Genomic DNA, 17,300 nt, shown 5'->3' with positions numbered 1-17,300 from the left:
TCTATTTCTCCATGAAGTATGAGAAAGCTGCACTGAGAATGGAGAAGGAAAATGTCAGAAGTTTGAGGAGAGGAAAGCAAACTAGAAATTATCACTGGGGTTTGTCCTCTCAACACAAAAGCAGAGATAACCTCTGTCAACCACCTAAATTAAGCAATTTAATGCTAAATTTTTAAATTATGGACAAATATCCAAAATGCACTACACATTTGAAAAGTAGCATACCATAAGATTCTAGGGTCAGATTCTCTGGACTTGGGTCTAACTAACTTAACTGTGTGATTGTGGGCAAGTAATGACACTCTGCCTCTGTGTCCTCATTTGTATTATAGAGACAGTAATAGACCCTACCTTAAGACGAATTTTAAATATCAAATATTAAATGATTGATATATATAAATGCTTACAATAGGACCTGACACACAGTAACTATTAGCAATAAATATTTAAGGGAAATCAACAGCACATAAGATTAAAGCTAAAATGAATAAATGATCCCAATGAAAAAATAAACTCTTAGAAATTAGAATTTAATATTACTAAGTATTTTCACAGAATATTGAGAAGCTACTGCAGTCATAAAACACAAATATGAAATAGGAACAATTTGTCAATGAATCAAAGAAAATGTGTAGCATGAAAAGACAAAGCTATAAAATATAGAAAGGCAGTGGGGAGATCCAAGGACAAAACTAAAATATGTAGAAGAGCCTGGCCAGTGTGGCCCAGTGGTTGAGTGTCGGCCCATGCTATTCATATAATATTACTAATGCCAGGAAGCATGGCAGCAACCCAGTCATCTGCAGCCACTCTTTCATGGAAAGGATCAGAAGTCAGGAGTAGTTTGGAGCATAAGTGGAGTTGAAAAAGAGAAGGTGGCTATCTCTCCATATTTCTGGAAAAAAGGCTGTATCAGCATTTGCTCTTCTACTTCTGCCTTTGAGTAACCCAGTTTCCCATTTTCTGCACTTGTTCATAAAAGTTAAATAGAACTCCGCAAAAGAGCATATTTAGTACTTGTGCTACCCGAACAAAAAGCATATGTGAATGTTTATAAATTGTGATCATTATTTTTCCCCATCATCAGTTTGGTTTGTCTGACTTTTATAGCATGAGAATAAAACAGTTTTGCAGAACAATTCAGAAAGTTGGGAAATGCTGGGCATGAAAAATGATTTTTTATTTTTGCACAGAGATACCTTCAGAAGCTATTTATACCCAGCAACTGTATGTCTTTGATTATTTTTTATAGCAAGGCCTCAACAGCTTTCTGCATAAAACTTTGGTAAGTCTTTTGCTACTTGTATTTAGAGAGATTCTCAGAGAACATGCAAACACCTTGTAAAGATAATCATTTTTTAAGTTTATGTTTAATTTTGTAAAAAGTTGATATCTTCATTTCACAGAGTAGCTGGACATAGTAACTTTGTTGTTGCAACATCAATTAAGTTCTCTGAAAAATCTTAATGGGTGGAGTGCCCAGCTAGAGGAAACACCCAACAGGATATATTAATGACTGAATCATTCTTTAAAATGGTTTATGTGATAATTAAGCAAATGAATATTCAAATTGTCCAAATTTGAATTCTTAGCTTACCATTAACATAAAAAGAAATGTTAGAAAGGAAAAACTATAATAGAAACAAAATAAAAGGAAGCAAACTTAAACTAAAAAAAAATAAATAAATAAGAAATCAACTTAAGTAAATGTCGACTAGCATCCAAAATACTTATAAATTATATAATGATGAAATAGAAAACCAAGACATAAACAGAGACTATGTCTACTATGATGAAAATATTTGTAACTGCAATTAAATGCTTAACATGAGCCAGGTGCTATGCTGAATGCTTCAGCATGCGTTGTTCCATGTATTACTCTTCACAGACCTATTTCTATGTAATTTGTTTGTTTCTTATTGCCACTACCTGCAGTTCATAGAAGGGGAAGTTCCGATTTAAAGTGGCGACATAGGAGGATCCTCTTTCCACAGAATCTATAGCATAGGTTTCCTCTCGGGGGGTGGGGAGAACCTAGCTGAGAGACTCCTACAAATTGGGTGAGTGAATATGAGGGGGGGGAAACACTGAAGCAGCCAGGAGAGGCTGAGGGACAATCGCGCCATGAACCCCATCACCCGCAGTGTGGTGAACCACTTGGGAGAGAATTCGCAACCCAGAGCTTTTCCATGAGGAGCAAAGGGTTTGAACCTCACATCTGGCACCTCAACTTTTAAAATCTGCACCTGAGTATCGAGCCCCCAAAACATCTAGCTTTGAGAGCCACCGAGGCTTGCACTGACTTAATACTCAGGGGCCCATGCAGAGGCAGCCACTGAAGAGTGAAAGAGACAGCCTGAGGGGGAGGCATCCAATTTAACACACATCTAGGGGCGGCATCTTTGTCCTGTCCTTCTGCCTCACTCCTTAGTATCTCTCAGAAAGGAAATTGTGCCATTGACCTTAATTTTACAGCTGCTGCCTAGGGGGTCACCTGGCTCTGGTGGCCAGTGGTGCTTGAGGTTTCCACAGGAATATTACAACTGAAGAAAAAGTTCTTAATTGGCTACCGCACAAGGGCACGCCCCCAATATATCTGTGAAACAGGCCTGTTAGTTTATCTTCATAACTGTGGCCTGAGGGGCAGGTTTCTAATTAAACACACACCTAGGGGCTGACTACAGTCCTCTCCAGAGATGGGGAAAACAAGCGGGTGCCATCTTCATGCCCTTTCCCCACCCTACCCCAGTTCACCAGTGTCTCCGTGAAGGAGCCGACACCCAGCTCTTGTCTGCCACCCAAGAGCTGGTGTCTGGTGGAGCTTGTGTTCCTAGGTTCAATGGGATGATAGCAAAGAAACAGCTCTTCAGCGGCTCTCCCTGAGATGGGAGTATAGGGGGAGCACACAGAAGCACCCCTCTGCCAGTCTTCCCCTGAAAGGTATACTTGCAGATTTGAAAGCTGCTGCCCATGGGCATGGTTTCCAATTAGCCTGAATCCGAGTGCTGACTGAGATTTTTTGCTTTGGAACACTGACAGGTCTTGGGACACCCTCACCTGCTGGGAGCCACTAAAACTAAAGTAGGCTGTTTGGACAATCATGAAGGTTTGAGAGACAACCAAGAGCAATGGCAGGGTTGAACAGTAAGATTCATTCCTACATGAGGCCGCTGTCTCCAGTCTTGGAGAGGTGGCTATTTTACCTAACGTGTGGAAACCCACACAGAAAGTCAAGAAAACGGAATAAACAAAGAAATATGTTCCAAAGGAAAGAATAGATAAAACCTCTGAAACAGAACTTAATTAAATGAAGATACATGACTTACCTGAGGACGAGTTAAATAATAGTCATAAAGCTTCTCAAAGTCATGAGACAAATGGATGAACAAAGTAATTTAAGCAAATAGAAAATACAAGAAAGTAGCAAGTAGAAACCACAGAGTTGAAGAATACACTAGAGCTGTTTAACAGTGGACTAGATAAGTAGAAAAAAGGATCAGTAAACTCGAAGATAAGGCAGTGAAACTCACCCAATTAGAGCATCAAAAAAGAGGAAAGGTAGCTTAAGGGACGACATCAAGTGGATCTACATTCAAATTATAGGAAGAAGAAAAGAGCAGAAAACTCTCTGAAGAAATAATGGCTAAAAACTTCCTAGAGAAAGAAACAGAAATCCAACTCCAAAAAGCCCAGAGAGATCCAATGAGATAAATTAAAGTGACCTACACCAACACATATTAACTAGTGTCAAAAGTTAAAGACAAAGAATCTTAAGAGCGGCAAGAAAAAAACAACTTGGATATCCAACATAAAACAAGACCTGAAACCACAAAAGTCCTGGAATAAAACAGGTAGAAACCTTAACATTATTCTTGGTGATGATATTTTGGAATTCATACCAAAAGCAAAGGCAAAAACAAGCAAAAATTAATAAGTAGGACTACATCAAACTAAAGAACTTCTTCGCAGTAAAGAATCAAATGAGAAGCTAACCTATGAAATGGGAAAAAATTTGCAAATCATATATCTAATACTGGGTTGATACCCAAAATATATAACAAACTTTTACAGCTCAACAGCAAACAAGAACAATTAAAAAATGGGCAGAGGATCTGAATAGATATTTTTTCAGATACATGAAAAGGTACTCAGTATTCCTAATCATCATGGAAGTGCAAGAGAAAACCAATGATATAGCACCTCAGATATATATATACACAATGGCTGTTATAAAAAATACAAGAAATAAGTGGTAGTTGAGGATGTGGGGTTTGTCTGGAAGCTCGGGCGGCATTATTGAGGGATCACGTGTGAACCAGCCCTGAAAGACGAGTGGGGCTTCTCTGGATCCAGAAAGCGGCGCTGTGTTCTAGGAGCGGTACTGTAAGGGCGAACGATGTGAGAGGAGCAAGACGCATTCCCAGAGCTGTACTTAAATGACGGCAGCCTCTGCTCTTTCAGAAGACGTGACCAGAGATGATCCTGAATCAAAAGAGGGGGACCCAGGGCCGTGGGCCTCGCTTTAGAATTGTTCTTTGTCTTTAGTAGTCACTGGGGACCATCGCGGGCTTCTAAGGGGGTCCCGTCATGATACAGCTGTTTTAGAAAAATTAACTTGTCAGAAGGAAGATGGGCTGCAAATAATGCGCCATATGGTGGGGAAGAAGGGCTGCTGTTCTGCCCTCCAGACCACCCGGCACGCTGCCACAGAGCGGGAGCTGGCCCCTGTGTTCGGTTCCTTCCAAATCACTGGCTGGAACTCCGAGCCACAGAGCCCAGCCTGTCGATACTGCTCCTACTACAGACAGTGGTTCACAGGGTTGCCTTGAGAAGCCTCTTACCCTATACAAGCTTCAATTGTTTGTTTGTTTTCTAACCTATAAAATAGGAATAGTCATAATACATGCCTTGGTTATTCAGAGAATTAAATGAAGTAACATGAATATGCTTTGTAAATTGTAAAATGGATTACAGTTATTAATATAGTGTACACCTATTAAATAGGGATTCCCCAAAAGACTGTGACTTTAAAGGAAATTCTCAAGAAATATTCAGACACACACACACCTGGAGGCAATCATGGGGCCCACAGAGCCTGTTGAGCAAACTCCTGACTTTTTGGAAACACAATCCAGAAAGAAATGCCGGAGGGAAAAGGTCAGTGCACCATCAGAAATCCATGCCACCCTCTGTTTATTCAAGCTCCACACTAACATTTTAACTCTAAAAATGTGCCCCGTTATTTCCAGACTGACTTCTCACTGATTTGATATAGGTAATTTTGATGAAACCTGAAAATCTTTCACACCCTGGTTATTAGATACTGTGTAGCCAAAATTAACAGACTAGAAACACCCTCGTTAGTGATTCACTGTTTTTCCTCTTCTGACTCATATGGTTTTTCTTTTTTTTTTTTTTTTTCTTCTTTCCCCAGGATATGTATCAGGGAATACTCTAAAAGTCTAATTCATGTATATTTCAGGGCTAAAAAGAGGACACTAACATTATTAACGGAGGGTAGGAACAGATAATGTTAACATTACCTTTGTCTATGAAGAACTGCTCCCAGAGAGAGAATTGAATTTTGATTACCTCAAATCCTGTAATCCTTCCTTAATTATGAAAGAAACAGCATCTGAAAAAGAGAACACATAAGCGGCTCAGAAATATAAAGCTACCATCTCTGAAGTCCACATGGCAAGTCTTGCTTACAGAAGAAAAGTCTACTTACTTCCATATAAATAAATTAGTTGTTCAATTATGATGTGATCTTAAGTTACTAATATTCCCCGAAAACTGTAGCTTCTATAGATTCCTCAAAATTTACCCCAGATATACTTTATGCCAGCAATTTTCAACTGCTGTGCCGCGAGGATTTTTAAAACATGCAATACCTGACTATTTAGTCATGGGCACTGACCTCTTTTTCCTTAGATTATCAAATTAAACAATGACAACAGCCAACACAACACTAGCCATCCAATGTGAATGAATCAAAATTATACCGATTATTTTGTCAGATTGGCAAAAGTTGTAATATTTTTGGTGTGCCACAGAATTTTAGTAATTAGCTCATGTGCACTATGAGATGAAGAGGGTTGAAAATCGCTGCTCTAAGCTATTAAGCTGTTGAATGGTCCACCAGGACTTCAGCCAGGCTGCTGGCTATTTGATTCCTCTCTACCTGGGAGCTCCATTACCAAACACTGATGGCCCTCCTTCCTGGAGCCTGAGGCAGTGCCAGCCCTGGCATCCATACAGACCATTAATGCACCTACACAGCACCGCTATTCGTCTGTGTACAAAGGAAGAGAAACACTTTTAGGAAGTTGGCTAATGATCACCTCCAGTGTCTGCTTGCTGCTCCCTATCCTCCTCTTGGGAATTTTCTCTGTATCTGTGATGCCCCTCTTCCCAGCATCTCTGCCTGCCTGTATTTTCTCCCTCTATTAAGCCAGCAGCAGATCCCATAGCATCTGTTCGTCTTTGATAGAAACACCTTCACACAAAATGCCACCTCTTTCAAAATTCCCCATTTGATGCCTGTTTGAGCCAATCTTTATCTGTAAAATGAAGGATTTTGTTTTCTGTTCAGAGTTGAAAGAGTTTCTAAGCTGAACATTTAGCAGGAATAACTTTAAATGCCTTGAAGATAAATCTGCTTTCTATGTTAAGCTGCCTGAAGAAAATGAAAATTAGATCCTTAGGCCACTGTCTTCTTTTGTTTCTTTTCTCCCATCTCTTAAGTGTCATTCTCTTCCTATTCCTCTGCCCACACTGCCCAGCTGGTCCGGACATAGGGCCAGTTCTTATGGTACTCTCTCCCTCTCCACCACTAAGAGCAGAGAATCCAAATATTTTTTTAAATAAAAAAATATATACAGTTGTCCCTCAGCATCAACAGGGGATTAGTTCCAGTCAGATACTAAAATCCACAGGTGCTCAATTCCCTTATAAATAAAGTGGCTTAGAATTTGCATATTACTTATACACGCCCTTTCTTACATGTTAAATCATCTCTTAATTATAACACCTAATACAATGTAAGTGCTATATACTAGTAAATAGTTGTTATACCATATTGCTTGGGGAATAATGACAAGAAAAAAAGTCTGCACTTGTTCGGTTCGGGTGCAACCATTGTAGGCCCAACTACATAGCGCATGTCAGCAATAACAACATTTTTTTCAAATATTTTCAATCTGTGATTGGTTGAATCTGCAGATGTGGAACCCAAGGATGTAGAACCCGCAGAATGAAGGGCCAAAGAGTCATGCATTGCCTTAATGATGGAGATACATTCTAAGAAATGCATTGTTAGGCACTTTCATCATTGTGCAAATATTACAGAAGGACTTAACAAGCCTACATGGTTTAGCTTACTGCACACCTGTGGCTCCTAGGCTACTAGCCTGTACAGCATGTTACTGTACAAAACAGCACAAGATTAAATCAAGCACAAAAGAAAATAGTGCCATCTAGAGATGTGGTAAACAGGAGATATATGAAACTGCTACCAGCATAACACAATATACTGTTTTACAATAAACTTTTTTATATAGTAGAAAGAGTACACTCTAAAATAACATTAAGCCCTAGCCGGTTTGGCTCAGTGAATAGAGCATCAGCCTGCGGACTGAAGCATCCTGGGTTCGATTCCAGTCAAGGGCATGTGCCTGGGTTGCGGGCTCAATCCCTAGTAGGGGGCATGCAGGAGGCAGCTGATAAGTGATTCTCTCTCATCATTGATGTTTCTATTCTCTCTCACTCTCCCTTTCTCTCTAAAATCAATAAAAACATTTTTTAAAAATAAAGTAAAATAACAATATAGTAAATACATAAACTGATAATATAGTTTATTATTACTATCATGTATTATGCACTGTTCCTCACTGTATATGCTATACTTTTATATGACTGGCAGCACAGTGGGTTTGTTTACACTAGCATCACCACAAATACATGAATAATGCATTGTGCCACAACGTTATAACATCACTAGATGATAGGAATTTTTCAGTTCCATTATATTCTTACTAGTGACCCAGTGCACCTGGTGCATGATTCGTGCACATTGAAAGGAAATTAACTAGAAGGTGGCTGGTGGGGCAGGACTGGGCAAGACGGGCATGACACTCCCTGGAGCTAACCTCCTGCAGTCCCTCCCTGGCCAGCCGCACCTGGGGTGGTGCCGTGGCTCAAAGGGTGTCTGCGGAGTGAGCAGGGTCCCTCTGGCAGGTGGGATCCCTCAACTTGGCCTACAGGGATTTGGCCAACACCGGCTCTTCGACATCCCCTGAGGGGTCCCGGAGTGCGAGAGGGCACTCTGCAAAGTTGCTGTCGTACAGGGTGTGGAATGTAAACGCAAGTGTGCAATAAACCAGATTCAGGGCCGACAGTGCCCCAGCAACAATATAACCCACAGCCAAAGGTGGAATTGCGCAGCCCTGCAAGGAATCAGACTCCCTGCTCTCTGGTTTTGGGGTGCATCACCTGAGAACCACCGCTGCTAAGTCACTGCAACTCGGCAGCTCCTGCGTTGAGTGTATGCCCCCTGGTGGTCAGTGCATGTCATAGCAACCAGTCAGACAGACACTTAGCATACTAGCCTTTTATATGTATAGAAGATAGATGGGACCACCATCCTCTATGTAGTTGGTCATTGACCAAAATGGTTATACAGTTCATGACTATTTTAAAAAAGACATAGATAATAGACAAAGGAGCTCCAAGGCATCTATAAGTGAGAATCAATGTTACATAAGAGACCAAATATTACCAATTGTAATTCAAGAATACTTTTCTGAAATTTAAAAAAAGAGAGATTTGTACTACATATTGAAAGGGCATACCTGGCAAAATTTTCCCAGAATGGCCTATACCTAAACATAGTCTAGTAAAATTATTGATCTCTAAATTTAAAAAAAAAAATCCCTTTGGGCACGAAATTAAAAGGTCAATATCCCTTATAAAAGAAAGAAAATAAGATTGTCATCAGACTTTGATGGCATGCTCTAGGTCAGAAGACAATGGGGTAACATTTAAGAAATACAAAGAAAACAAACACAAGCTAAGGATTTTACATGCATCGCCACTGATCTTTAAATGTAATAGTCACAGTTTTTATGCACATGTAAGAACTGAGGGAGTATAGTTCCTATGAGCATTTCCTAATTTACTGGAGAGCAAGCTTCAGACAACCAAGATGAATGAAGAGACATCAATAAAACTGGTGGTAAACATTACGTATTTATTTGTATAACTTAGAATACCTGTAGGTTATAAGGGAGAGGTATAAAATCTAATGGCCATTTGCTTTATATACACTCAACTGAACTGTCTAAAAATGGAGGGAAGTCAATTAAAAAGAGAACAGGAGACAGAAGAACAGGAATAGAATAAATTCTCTGATTTTCTCAAAGGTATCAATGGGAAGTAAATGGTACTACTATACTAGTAGTAAGCTATTAGATAAAGTAGTAAAAGGGGGTTAAAGGGAATACAGAGATATCCATAAATTCATAAATTATCCTGTATAATAAAACCCTAATATGCAAATCGACTGAATGGTGGAACCACCGGCAGAAAAACCAGTCACTATGACATGCACTGACCACCAGGGGGCAGATGCTCAATGCAGGAGCTTCCCCCAGCCCGCAGGCACCAGGCTGGCCAAGGCAGGTGCCAGCGGGGGCCCCCGACTGCCCCACCAGTCACCCCACAGATGGCCCCTGATTGCCAGCCAGGCCTAGGGACCCTACCTGTGCACGAATTTCATGCACCAGGCCTCTAGTATAATATAAATTCATATAAAGATATTAATAAAAATGTATTAGGAAGAGAAATGCACACCTTTCTAAGTACAAAAATATACACAAAAGAGAAAGCAAATAACCAGTGCTTTTCAAATTACCTGTAATGAAGGGAACAGTTCTTTTCCACAAAATCACATGCTTGGACTTTGTGGCAATGACAAATTGCCTAAACATTTCTAAATGTTTCTTTTTCTACTTTCTGTACAAATATATGGGAAAATATGTAACATAAATATAACAATGGTGATGTCTGTTAAATTAATTAAACAAGGACGCCATTAGACTGAGGTGGCTCCAATGCGATAGCAGCCTATATAAACACACCAAAATCCAAGCCTGTGAATGCCTCAAGGCTACAAAACTGAAACCTAAGGACAACCATTCACAAACAAACAACCAGGCTTTAAGCTGTAGTCAATCATTTACCTACTTTACTTCCACCTTTTCTCTGTAAAAGTCTCTCTCCATGCTCCTATTGGTGGAGTGCTCCTAACCACTTCCAGTCTAGCTCTGCCCAACTAGAATCCACTCTTCTTCTACTTAATCCAGACTACAAAGCCATTCACATAACTTATTGCAGTATATTCTTATAATTGTTCCATTTTATTATTAGTTATTGTTACTAATCTTTTATGATGCCTAGTTTATAAATGAAACATTATCATAGGTATGCATGCATAGGAAAAAACATAGAATATAGGATATATGACTCAGTGTTATCTGCAGTTTCAGGTATCCACTGTGGGTCTTAGAACCTATCCCCCAATGGGTAAGGGGGGCTACAATATTATAGTATATAATTATTGTATATTATTTTACATATATGTACTTTTCTCCACTTGGAATAATATGTATACAACTAGAGGCTTGGTGCACAAAATTCGTGCATGGGGGGAGGTTGTCCCTCAGCCCAGCCTGCACCCTCTCCAATCCAGGACCCCTTGGGGGATGTCCGGCTGCTGGTTTAGGCCCAATCCAACCGCAGCCACAGGCACCGGGACCGTGGGCGGCTTCGCCCAGGCCGGCCGCAGGCACCTGGGACCCTGGGCTGCTTTGCCCGGGCCTGGCTTTGTCAGGAAGGACATCCGGAAGGTCGTCTGGAAGACGTCTGGTCTAATTAGCATATTACCCTTTTATTAGTATAGATTCTTTTTGGTGGAGAAAAGTCTACAAATTATGCTATCATTTACCTAATAAAAAGGAAGAAAAAAATATATGATATATATGTGTAAATTTTATCTATAATAATAAAAGCGTAATATGCTAATTGGACCAGACATCCTTCCGGATGTCCTTCTGGATGACCTTCTGGATGAAGCCGGGGCTGCGAGGGAAGCCCGGGTTTCGGGTGCCTGCCAGTGGCCAGAGGGAAGGAAGGCCTACTCTTGCACGAATTTCGTGCATCGGGCCTTTAGTATATTAACATATTAATGAAAGGATATCATAGCAATAAAAATAAAAGTTACCTAAAGATAGAGGAAGAAAATAGAAGGGGGAATACGTAAAATCATATAACACTTTACATAATTATAAAACTAAATTAAATTTAAAAGAAAGCAATCCCTGAACATCAAAAGCAAATTGAAACAACTGAGCCTTTATATCCAGTAGGTGGCACAACAACACTAAGAGGACTATTCCAAGTGACTTTAAGACAGGTTTGGTTCTTGTTCTAAGTGGAATGTTCTCATAAAGACAAACACACTGTAAACAAGCTTAAACTGGTTTTTAAATCATTTTGCTGGGAGGGGGATCTTAATATTTATTCTGAAACTGTTAGTGTATATATGGATAAAGCAAATGAGCGATTACAATCATGTCATTAAAAACCTGAATATTTAACATGAGAAAAAAAAACACATGATAAAAAAAAAATCTTCTGTTGAATTTGAATAGGAAATATCATTATTTCATAGTGCATATTATTTTATAAAACTAAATGATTTCTAGCTTTGTCCTCTGAATAGACTGAGAAACAGTGCTGACATAATGGTCTTCACATACCATTTTCCACTAAAAGGGATCAAGGACTCCTTGAAGAAATAGCTGATCACAGGTATGTGGTGGGACATGGACTAGTTGATCCCAGGATGTCAAAGGGTGCTTTCATGATATCAGAGTGCTGACATCAAGTTGAAGAGGCTCCCAGTGGCCAAAGACAAGAAAAGTCTAATGTTAAATAGAGCAACTGCAATGGATTGAAACACGTCAAATGTGTTCAAGTTCGTGAATTCCTAAAAAGACTGAAAAAATAATATCGATCATCCTTGAAAATGTGAGGAAACCAAAATCATTACTTTACAAACTAGCAAATAAAGGAGCAGATCAGCATTCTGTCTTTCCTATACAGACTATTCCCAAGCAGATGCATAGTTGATGAGATGTTTATTCTTGTATTAGTATTCCATGAATTAAATAAAGAAGAAAACTTAAAATTCCAATATCACCATTTTACAACCTTTAATGAATTATTAGATCGAGACAATGGTAATCAATGACTGACAATATCACACACAAAAAGCCACCAGGTGTGCTTCTGGATGGAAGCAGCCTATATAAACACACCAAAATCTAAGCCTGTAAATGCCTCCTATGAGATATTTTGCCAGTAACTGAATCTTAATCTGACAACATCCCTAGGTCTCTGCTATTCAATACTAGCCATATGTGGTTACTGAGCAGTTGAAATGTGGCTAGGCCAAATTGATAAGTGCCATATGTGTACTATGCACACTGAATTGCAAAAATGTAGTATGGCCTGGCTGGCGTGGCTCAGTAGGTGAGCATCAACCTATGAACCAGGAGGTCAGCAGTTGGATTCCCAGTCAGGACACATGCCTGGATTGCAAGCTCGGTCCCCAGTGGGAGGCATGCAGGAGGCAGCCAATCAATGATTCTCTCTCATCATTGATGTTTCTCTCTCTCCCTTTCCTTTACTCTCTAAAATCAATAAAAAATATTTTTTAAAATGTAGTATGAAGAAAAAAGGTAAACTACCAAAGTCTGGATATATTAGATTAAAATTATATTATTAAGCTAATTTAAACTATTTTCCTTATTTAAATGCCTTATAAATTCTTAAATTATATTTATGGCTAATATTATATTTCTATTTGGACAGGACTGCTCTAATTGTAACTACAACTTACAGAAAATACCTTCAATAGTGGAACATATGAAATGACACTAGAAGAATGGAAACAGCAAAATCCAGGCTTTCAGAAGCACTGAAATTCATATTTCTGATCCATTTCTAAGAATCAAAGTTACTAGAAACATATATGCTTGAGCCTTGTAATTCATGTATAAAGTAGTCTTAAATATTAATATCTATGAAATTATGGTTTGATATTCAGTTTTACTTTCACTGTTGCTCATAAAAAATAAGTACCTTTAAAACACATATCTTGCATTGCCTAAAATAATTTATCACCAGTGGTATGTAAACTGCACTATGTAAAACACTGTAATACAATTTATCCCTCCTGAAATTTTCAGTTTTTAAATATGTTTTTAAATCTTCTCTATTCTCTCTTCATCTATTTTCCCAAATTAGAAATCAAATTAATAAATTATTATAAAATGTCAGAAACTTCAAAAGTTAGATATTGAATTAAGTTTACTAAGATTTCACTTTGAATATGACCTTTCTTAGCTACCTAACATAGCAGGCACCCAAAATATTAGGTAATTTGTTTCTCACTTCGTTAAATCAGAAATTATGTAATGGTATCTAAATTCTACCTCTACATTTACTCATTATAAAAAATGTTGTGAGATTAGCATGCTTTAATATTTTACCAGGACAAAAAAAAATGTTTAATTCACAGAAAAATATCTTACACACCCATATAGCCACACACTGATAGAGTATCCTATCTAATAAAAGAGTACTATGCAGATTGATCATCACTGCAACACACAATATAGCTGCCCCATGTGGTCAAAGATCCTGCCCCCATGTGGACACAAGATGGCCACCACAAGATGGCCAGCAGGGGAGGGCAGTTGGGAGGCACCCGGCCTGCAAGGGAGGGCAGTTGAGAGGAACCAAGCCTGCAAGAGAGGGCAGTTGGAGGTGATAAACCTTGCAGGAGAGGGCAGTTAGGGGTGACCAGGCTGGCAGAGGAGGGAAGTTGGGGGCAAACAGGCTGGCAGCAGAGTGGTTAGGGGGTGATCAGGCTGGCAGGCAGAAGCGGTTAGGGGCAATCAGGAAGGCAGGCAGTCAAGCAGTTGGGAGCCAGCAGTCCTGGATTGTGAGAGGGATGTCCGACTGCCCGATTAGGCCCGATCCCAGGGATCAGGCCTAAGCGGGCAGTCGGACATCCCTTGAGGGGTCCCAGATTGGAGAGGGTACAGGCTGGGCTGAGGGACAACCCCCCTCCATGCACGAATTTCGTGCACCGGGCCTCTAGTATATATTGAAAATCTTGTAATTTTCTTTTTCTTTACTCACAGTGCACTAAAGCAAGAGAACACTAGGGGGCAGTGCTGTCAGCACAAAGATCTCATGGGGATTGGAAAGGAGGACAGCTCAAATCAACCAACTGCTAATTTGGTAGAATAACAACAAAGAATTTGTTTAACCTTCCTTTTCTGAAGAGGTGCTTTGCTGATACCCTGAGTCTTTTAGCTTGGTGACAATCTTTTGGTGATATCCTCAATCTAATTCAGTTGAATTCTTAGTCAACAAAAATATATTAGCTGAATTAGCCCTATGGCTTCTTGGCCTTTTGACTAAGATCAAGTGTAGTTATTAACCTATAATGTCACTCACTACCCACAAAAAGAATAGGGTCAAAACTTAAGGTCAATACTAAAAAATCAAAAGCTATGAAACCTTTTTACATTTTATAAAATTATGTTTCTTTTTATATTGCAAGGGCATAAATTCTTGTGAGCATTGACTTTATGGTACATTTTGGAAAGTAATGGGCATCGTCTATAGATGGTTAATATATGACAGTAAGGTAAACATTTACATGTCAGATACAGAACAAGCAGGCTGCTAAGTTCCAATCCTATATAATAAAATGCTAATATATAAATTGTCCCCTTGACCAGGAGTTCGACCAGGTGGGGGGGGCTGGCGGGCCAACCGCCCATGGTCCCTCTCCTCAGCTGGCCCTGCCCCTGATTGGGGGCAGGGCTGGCCAGACCCCACCTGTGTATGAATTTGTGCACCGGGCCTCTAGTGCTTTTAATATGAGGTAAATTTTCTAATATCAAGCAACATACATTTTCTTTTTCTTTTAGAGTATTAGAATCTACAAGTATTTTATGAGCTATACTCTGAATTGTGGGTTTGACCTACTTCAATTTAAAAAAATAATTCTAAGGAGTTTACATAATTTAGTTTTGAACAATTCTTGGAAGTCTGTTTGGAATATATAATTTAGCAGCAGGCAAGTCTGGCGATTATAAAAGTACATAATTAATATAATTAATCCTAGTTGATTCTGACTCATTTCTTCAGATCCTTTTGGCTTTTAAATTATACTTGAAATTTCTATTTGTCTTGAGGTTTTATAAACAATAAATGATTCACCTTCCTCCATAAAGCGGCAATCATCAAAAAATTAAAAATGGAACTTCCATTTGACCCAGCGATCCCTCTTCTGGGAATATATCCTAAAATCCCTAAAACTCCAATCAGAAAGAATATATGCGCCACTATGTTCATGGAAGTGTTATTTACAATAGCAAAGAGAGAAGCTGAAAAGCAGCAAGAGAAAAGCAGTGGAGGAGAAGGAGAAACAAAAATCTGAACAATAAAATGGCAATTCATATATAATAAAGAGGTAATATGCAAATTGACCATCATACCCTTGCACAAGATGGCCGCCCCCATGTGGTCACAAGATGGCCACCCCATGTGGTCACAAGATGGCCAGCAGGGGAGGGCAGTTGGGAGTGACCAGGCCTGCAGGGGAGGGAAGTTAGGGCAACCAGGCCAGCAGGGGAGGGTAGTTGGGGGTGACCAAGCCTGCAGGGGAGAGCAGTTGGAGATGATTGGGCTGGCAGGGGAGCAGTTAGGCGTTGATCAGGCTGGCAGGGGAGTGGTTAGGGGGTGATCAGGCTGGTAGGCAGAAGCAGTTAGGGGCAGTCAGGCAGGCAGGCAGGTGAGCAGTTGGAAGCCAGCAGTCCTGTATTGTGAGAGGGATGTCCGACAGGGATCGGGCCTAAATCAGCAGTCAGACATCCCCCGAGGGGTCCCAGATTGGAGACGGTGTAGGCTGGGCTGAGGGACACTCTTCCCCCCCCCCCACCCCCAGTGCACAAATTTCGTGCCCCGGGACTCTAGTCCTATATAATAAAACCCTAATATGCAAATCGACAACTGGTGGAATGACCGTTTGCTATGATGTGCCCTGACCACCAGGGGGCAGACGGTCAATGCCCCAACTGGGGGCAACTCCTGCATTGAGCGTCTGCCCCCCAAGAGGGAGGCAACTGGTGGTGGCGATCAGGGGTGGGGCTGGCTGGTGAGCACCCTGATGGTTGCCTCCCACAGAGGGAGGTGATTGGCAGTGTTGATTGGGGGGCAGGGCCGGCGAGTGGGCGGTGCCAGGCCGCCAGCCAAGGCGGGTGCCAGCAGGGACCCCCGATCACCCCGCCCACTGGTTGCCCCACAGATGGCCCTGATCACCGGCCAGGCTTAGGGACCCTATCCTATATATTGGGAATAGTCTCATAGATTTAAAAATTAAAACCTGGCAAGGCTACTCTAAAACTGAAAAAAACAGGATGATGCAGTGATGACATGCATGGACTCTGGCTTGCATATTTTGTGGTCAGCCCTGATTCTGACACTTATACCTGTGTGACAAAGCCAGTTACTTAAGTTCTCTCTGCTTCAGTTTTTCCACCCATAAGATGGAGAAAATGGTACTATTGCCTCAGAAGGATCGTGTTAAGTACTACTTTTTATAATCAAGGCAAAAAAATGTAGCTGCCCATACAACAGCAAGATGCCTTTCACCTGTATGAAAAGTATGGTCACTGGTGCATGCAGTGTCCCAGATTGTAAGAGGGATGTCCAACTGCCGGTTTAGGCCCGACATCTCCTGAGGGGTCCCGGACTGCGAGAGGATGCAGGCCAAGCTAAAGAACCGCCCACCCCACCCCCACCCCACCTCGCCCCCATGCATGAATTTTGTGCACCGGGCCTCTAGTCTATCAATAATTATATCACCCTAGCCAGTTTGGCTCAGTGGATAGAGTGTCAGCCTGCAGACCAAAGGGTTCTGGGTTTGATTCCTATCAAGGACACGTATCTTGGTTGCAGGCTCCTCCCGGGCCCGGGCCCTGATCAGGGCTCTTGCAGGAGACAAACAATCAATGTGTTTCTCTCACATCAATATTTCTCTCTGTCTTTCCCTCTCTCTTCCACTCTCTAAAAATCAATGGGAAAATATCTTCAGGCGAGGGTTAACAACAACAACAAAAAACCACACAAGCAATTGTATCTAAAAATCAAAATAA

The 17,300-nt window shown here is 40.6% G+C and overlaps 1 long non-coding RNA gene across 1 annotated transcript in view; it reads left to right on the top strand.

The window, feature by feature from the left end:
- LOC129150968 (uncharacterized) overlaps positions 1–13,099 on the top strand; it is an 80,963-nt gene extending 67,864 nt beyond the window's left edge. The window contains exon 3 of the long non-coding RNA XR_008557760.1: positions 12,937–13,099. This is a non-coding gene — a long non-coding RNA (uncharacterized LOC129150968). The remainder of the gene's footprint in view (positions 1–12,936) is intronic.
- The last annotated feature ends 4,201 nt before the right edge of the window (positions 13,100–17,300 follow it).

The sequence above is a fragment of the Eptesicus fuscus genome, chromosome 12, assembly GCF_027574615.1.
Source record: "Eptesicus fuscus isolate TK198812 chromosome 12, DD_ASM_mEF_20220401, whole genome shotgun sequence".
Classification (NCBI taxonomy): domain Eukaryota; kingdom Metazoa; phylum Chordata; class Mammalia; order Chiroptera; family Vespertilionidae; genus Eptesicus; species Eptesicus fuscus.
The sequence above is the reverse complement of the archived record's forward strand: the minus strand, read 5'-3'. Positions and strand labels throughout refer to the sequence as shown.